We start from the raw sequence: 6,960 nt of genomic DNA, 5'->3' as shown, positions 1-6,960 counted from the left end.
ATAATAGTCAACAATTTATGAAAAAATAGTTTTAATTAACGAATAGAATTTTAGATATACAAATATAGAGATCGCTCGTATGACAATATTGGTGATGAGATCATCGATGAAATTATCATTGTTTCAATACAGTCAAGTTTTCAAAAATCTTGAATGGAAACCTATGATTGATGCATGATTATGAAAGTTTCAAGTTAGTATATACTGAAACTTTTTTATTATGTTAATTCAATTAGTTTTTTTTTTAATTTCAATGAACTAGTTTTTTTACAAATTAGACGTGTAAGGAAAAAAAAATTTGGAATAGGGCTAAAAACATTGTTGTCATTAGGGTTTGAGAGAATTATAACACGACTAGATAAGATTGAATTCAAAATGTTATATTTTTATTTAAATGTTAAAATTTTATTTTTCATTATCTTAACCGATAATTTATTTCTACCATAGGGGTTGCATGATTTTTTGTATGATACGTGCTTGACCGCTTTTTATGATCGGCTTGTTTTAACTTGCAAGTGCACGAGTGTGCGATGTAGCAATTAACTCGGTAAGATCGAGGTCATATCCACAGAGAGCTAGATCTGAAAATTAAGCTAAGTAACAAAAAAAAACTCAAGAGAAATTAAATTAACAATAACTTGGTTGAAAATAATTGATGGATTTGTTTTCAAAGATAAAAAAAAAATGTAAATAGATTTTAAATGACAAGAAAAAGTAAGTCTTGGTCCAAATCAATTTTAATGGTGATGTATTGGTGATTTCTTCAACATATATAAGATAACTCAACCTAATATCAACGATGGTGATATTAGATTGGAAGATATTACAATGAAGTTTAGAAAGATGAAAATTGATTATTGCTTAAAAATGAACAAGTACTTTCATATTAAATAAGACATTGAATCAAGCAATCTCTATACCAAAACTAAAGTTTGTGCATAAAAATTCAAGATTATAACATTACCTAAATGATTTCTAAAATTTCTTTACAATAATAAATCATTCATGAAGAAAATAAGAAGATAAACATTAAGATTCATTCATATCCTAAAGAACTCACCTCAATCACCATTATCCTTGATTTGGATCCAAGAAAGAGTTTAGCCAACCATGATTATATATAAGAACACTTCAATAAACATGAAAGAACTTGAATCCAACTGAAAAAATAAGTTTTACAAACTAAAGAACCGAAATCTATAAAGAAGAACACAATACAATTTCAGAAAAAATTCGGACACAAATCTGACTCTAACTTTGGACAGCAATTCGACCCTCTTAGAAGCTTTTTTTGGAGAAGTCTATTAGAGACATATTTATAGGCAATTCTGTCACCTTTCCAGATCATTAAAGAACAGCTCATTTGGACACCTGAGTCAAAAGTTATGGGCAAAACACCGAAAGGTGTTCTGAAAAATCAAATCAAGACAGCTTTACAACTACTTTGGTGCACGTTTTTCTTCCTCATTTATGAGGTGTCTCCTTCTTCTTTTTGACCCAAAATAATGTTAAAATATCCCCTCCAGCTTTCCATCCATGTGCTTGCCTTCTTGGATCAATGGATTGCCCAAAATAAATCAATTGTTATTTGTTGTGTGGACATGTAAGATCATGGATTGTGTTTGGGTTGATTTGAAGGTTGATTTGGGGTTGATTTAGGGCTGATTTGGGGCTGATTTTTGGGCTGAATTTGAGCATCAAATAAGTATACAAATGTACTTATTATTTGGGCTAAGATTGACATTGAAACCTTGAGTGTTTAATGGTTGAAGTTTGCACACAACATAAGGCAAGTTTGGGCTTGAAATAAATCATATGATATTCTTTTCTAGAATTGGAATAGAATTGATTTTTGGGACAAATTTGGAGCACTTATTTGAACCAAGATTTGCTTCAATCTTCAACTAAATGTCTCTTCAATTCTTTGTTCTGAATTCCGACGTTGAATTTTGTGAATTAATTCATTTAAGCTCCAAAAACCTATCGAAACATTAAAACAAACTTCATTACTAAAAAACACATCAATTATTATAAAAACAACCAAATAAAAACAATAAATACATATGTAAAATAAGAGACTTAATGACACTTTTGATGCACAATCACACCCCCCAACTTAGATTTTGCTAGTCCTCAAGCAAAACAAAACATAAAACCTTTGAAATAAAAAGAATAATAACAATCATAATTAGGCTCGATTCATCACACTTGAAGGACCTATCATGCAAACATTGGTATCTTTAACTTAGTGTACACAATAGCAAATAAAGAAAAATAAGCATACTCACATTCTCTAAATCAAACATCCATACAAAATTTCCAAATTCAGTCATATTTATCGTGCAACCAACATAATTGATTCATACGAAAACTCAACTTGTAATCTTCCCTTCTCACCAACACAAACAAGGTAGCAAACTAGAGAAATATCTATATATTTTTTTTCTTTCTTTTTTTCTTTCTTTGTTTTTTTTTTTTTTGAAGATATGATTTATTTTTTGTCTTTAAGTAGTCACTTCCCTTTTGACGCGAATACAAACATTTGTGATGAATGCACCCGGTTACTCACAAAGTCACAAACTTAAAGTGCTTTGCATACTCATATTTCAAGCTGCCGTTTGACGTAAAGATAAACATTTGTGATGAATACCCCTAGTTACTGAGCAACTCAAAACATTGGAGTAGATAGAACTTTGTACACATTTATTTATTTATTTATTTATGTAATGATTATTACTCTATTTACTTAAACCTTGTTTAGGACTAGATCAAAAGGGATAATCACAAGTAAAGCATCATACTCATCTTTCATGCATATTCACACAACTCACACAACTTTTACAAGGAAAGATGTACTTCAGTAATCTTAAAAAAAAGTATGCTATATCTTGCTTTATAAGATATTATCTATCCCAAATTAAAGCATGCAATGTTCAACACAATAATGAACCCAAAAAGGTAATGATGATCCTAAACAAGTCTCATTCACATACCAATGCAAGTATTTTTTTTTTTTTAACAAGCATGGTTATCTCAAGCATTCAACATAATGAAATATCTAAAATTAAGTTTTACATTATCCTCAATGTAAAAGAGAAAGAGAAGAAAAGTATAAAGATTAGAAAATTGTTACTCCCCTTCTGTTTTCAAGGATGAATGTCTGATTGAATTGGGCATGAGCTGACTTCTTGCTTGATTTTTTTTTAACCTGCATATCACAACTAAAAGAAAACATTGATGTTTTTTTTTTTTGAAAATAAAGAACCTCACACCCCCCAACTTAAAATAATGCATTGTCCCGAATGCATGAACAAGAAAATATAAGAGATGGAAGAAAGAAGAAAAAAATGAAAATGAAAATAAAAATAAAAATAAAAACTCATTACTTTTGATACTACAATGGTATTGGATCTTCAAGATCCAATGTCTCAACTTCAGCCACAACATTTTCAAGATAAAGTTTCAATCGATGACCATTTACTTTGAAAATATTTCCATTCTTGGGATTTTCTACCTCAAATGCACCATGCTCAGAGATGGATTTAATCACAAATGGACCAATCCATTTTGTCCTCAACTTCCCAGGAAAGAGATGTAATCGTGAATTATACAAGAGAACCTTTTGACCAACATGAAAGGATTTTCTAAGAATATGTTTATCATGCAAAGTTTTCATCTTATGTTTTGAAATTTTTGCATTTTCAAATGCATCATTTCTTAGCTCCTCTAATTCATCCAATTGAAGCTTTCTATTTTTGCCAACCTCATTTTCATTGTCATTGAATTGCCGAATGGCCCAATATGCACGGTGCTCAATCTCAACAGGGAGATGACAAGGCTTTCCATAAACTAGCCTATAAGGAGACATTCCTAAAGAGGTCTTATAAGCAGTGCGATATGCCCACAAAGCATCAACTAGTCGTAGGGACCAATCTTTACGGTTTGGATTGACTGTTTTCTCTAAAATGTTCTTGATCTCCCTATTTGCCAACTCAGCTTGGCCACTAGTCTGTGGGTGATAGGGGGTACTGACCTTGTGAATTACACCATATTTTCTCATCAAAATCCCAACGGGCTTGTTACAAAAATGTTTTCCCCCATCACTAATCATAGCCCGGGGCATGCCAAAACGAGAGAAAATATTTTCTTTCAAGAATTTGACCACAACTCGATGGTCATTGGTTCGAGATGCAATGGCCTCCACCCATTTAGACACATAATCAACAGCTACAAGGATGAATTGGTAACCAAATGAACTTGGAAAAGGTCCCATGAAATCAATCCCCCAACAATCAAATATTTCCAAAACAAGGATGGGGTTAAGGGGCATCATGTTACGCCTAGTGAGGCTACCTAGTCGTTGGCATCGGTCACATGCAACACAGAAGGCATGAACATCTTTAAACATGGTAGGCCAATAAAAACCACACTGCAAGATTTTGGCAATGGTTTTCTTGGAAGAGAAATGCCCACCACAGGCTAATGCATGACAAAAATTAATGACCCTTGGAATTTCATGATCAGGGATGCACCGCCTAATAATTTGGTCAGGACAATATTTAAATAGGTAGGGGTCATCCCCCGAAATCTATAAAGAAGAACACAATACAATTTCAGAAAAAATTCGGACACAAATCTGACTCTGACTTTGGACAGCAATTCAACCTAATTTGGAGCACTTATTTGAACCAAGATTTGCTTCAATCTTCAACTAAATGTCTCTTCAATTCTTTGTTCTGAATTCCGACGTTGAATTTTCTGAATTAATTCATTTAAGCTCCAAAAACCTATCGAAACATTAAAACAAACTTCATTACTAAAAAAACACATCAATTATTATAAAAACAACCAAATAAAAAACACAAAAAAATACTTTAAAGAAAAGGGTCTTCCAGGCTGGGAATGCATGGTGTTCAGAGGGATTTCAAACCTCTACACATTTCAAAGGCTATATGGGAAAATTATATCTGGAATATGATGTTGGAGCATTTCATGCAACGGTCGTAGTTCATGCGAATAACCAGAATAAGGAAATTCATGGTTCAATTGCCACGCAAACTAGTGGATCAATTCTATTTATTTTATATGCAAAGCGCATGGTAAAATTCTTTTTTATTACATCCATTTGTTTTTAATTGTTGTTTTATATGAAAATATTTAATTGACAATAGTTTTTTTTTTATAAACTACGGCTTTTAGACGTGAACCAAGATCGATGGAGCTTTTCGTAGAAACTTATATAAAAAATTATTACCATCAGAAAGGGTTGCAATGGCTCGTGGATAGTCGAACTACGAAGTTTGTGGTAAGTTGAATTTCAATAATTTTTTTATTGATTTTTTTTAATTAGCTTACTAGCTTTTTTTTTTTTAGGAAATACAAACCACTCAATTGCATAAGAGATATAAGGACAATCCTTTGATCCATGCAAAACTCGATCTTGATTTATGGTTGGAGATAGAAACATCTGGTAAACCCGATAGAAATCAAGTTTACAATATTTCAAACAATACAACCAAGGATTTGTAAACAGGTCGAAATGTATCAATTATTAGATGCTCGCTACAAGTTTTGAGCACTCAATCTCCAAAGTTCTAGACAATTCTAATATAAGTTCAAGCTCTGACAACTTGGCTTGTTGTTGAAACAAAACAAATTAGGGCTACGATAATCGAATTTAAGCGATTGCATATGCAATTATTGTCAAACATCAATGGTACTTGTGATCCATCTCATTGTCCTCATGGTCCCGTCGAAGGCATTGTTATTCCTTCTTTTTTAACCTTTGTTCTCTTGATGACTTGTGTTCAAACTGATAAATTTTATTTGAATTTTTTTAATTTATTTATTTGAATTTAAAAAAAAAAACTTACTCACGAACTAAGTTCACCAAGTTTATCGGGAAGTTCTGAAGAGTTAAAAAAAATTACATGAAAACTCCATGTATTATTGCAGATAGAATCCAAACAAAATAAATCTGTGTTACAAAAAGTTGAGATAAAATTACATGAAATGTCGCTATAATATATACATCACCGGCAAGTTAATTTCAACAAAAATATAAATCATTGATGAAATTATAAACTACTTATAAAATAACCAACATAATATAAATAATCAATAATATTTTTTTTGACAAACAGTAATACTTATGATTCCTTCGGTAAAATTATTTTATGCAATTAAGTTGCTATACATGTTTATTTATTAGTGTTTGGAATCTGAGTAGCTCCTTGGAAATAATGTATCTCTTTTATTTATTATGTGGGCTACACACACACTCTGTATCATGATATCAAAAGGCTGCTGGAAAGAAAGTGGCAGGTTAGTACAAGCATGCACTGAGCATAGTTATAGCCCGAACTTCCGAAATTAAAAAAAAAAATAACATTATTTTTAATAAAAAAAAATTAAATAATATATTTTAAATTAAAAAATAAATTTCATTTAAATTTAATTAGGTCAGCCTAATTAAATCAATAACTCGGGTTAGATTTTAAATTAAAAAATCATTAAGCTGAATTGGGTTAAATAGCTGTACTTTAATTTTTGTTTTGAAACTTAAAAAATGTAGTTTATATATATAAAGGACATTATTTTAGATAAAATAACTTAAATAATATAATTTTAATAAATAAAAAAAGTGTTGGTAAATGTCATTCAAGTTTTAACCTGATAAACTGCTCAAATAGTTTAAAATCAAATCAGACCCCAGCCAAGTTTTGGACCGAAGAGCTAGCAAGCCAATCTACTAGACCGGATTTAATAATTATACAGAATATCACCAATCATGGACAGTCACGATTAATGAAGGACAATCCAATGGCGCAAAGCCTGCTAATCTTTTCCAATGGTATCATAACCTGCGGATACTAGTGGCGGATGGTGCAATGGTTTCAAGTCTCAACGTCAGTATGCGTATTCCAAATGAATTGATGAAGACCGCCGTGATTAGTTAGG

This window comes from Populus euphratica, unplaced genomic scaffold, assembly GCF_000495115.2.
Source record: "Populus euphratica unplaced genomic scaffold, PopEup_1.0 scaffold1167.1, whole genome shotgun sequence".
Lineage (NCBI taxonomy): Eukaryota > Viridiplantae > Streptophyta > Magnoliopsida > Malpighiales > Salicaceae > Populus > Populus euphratica.
Note: the sequence above shows the minus strand (reverse complement) of the source record.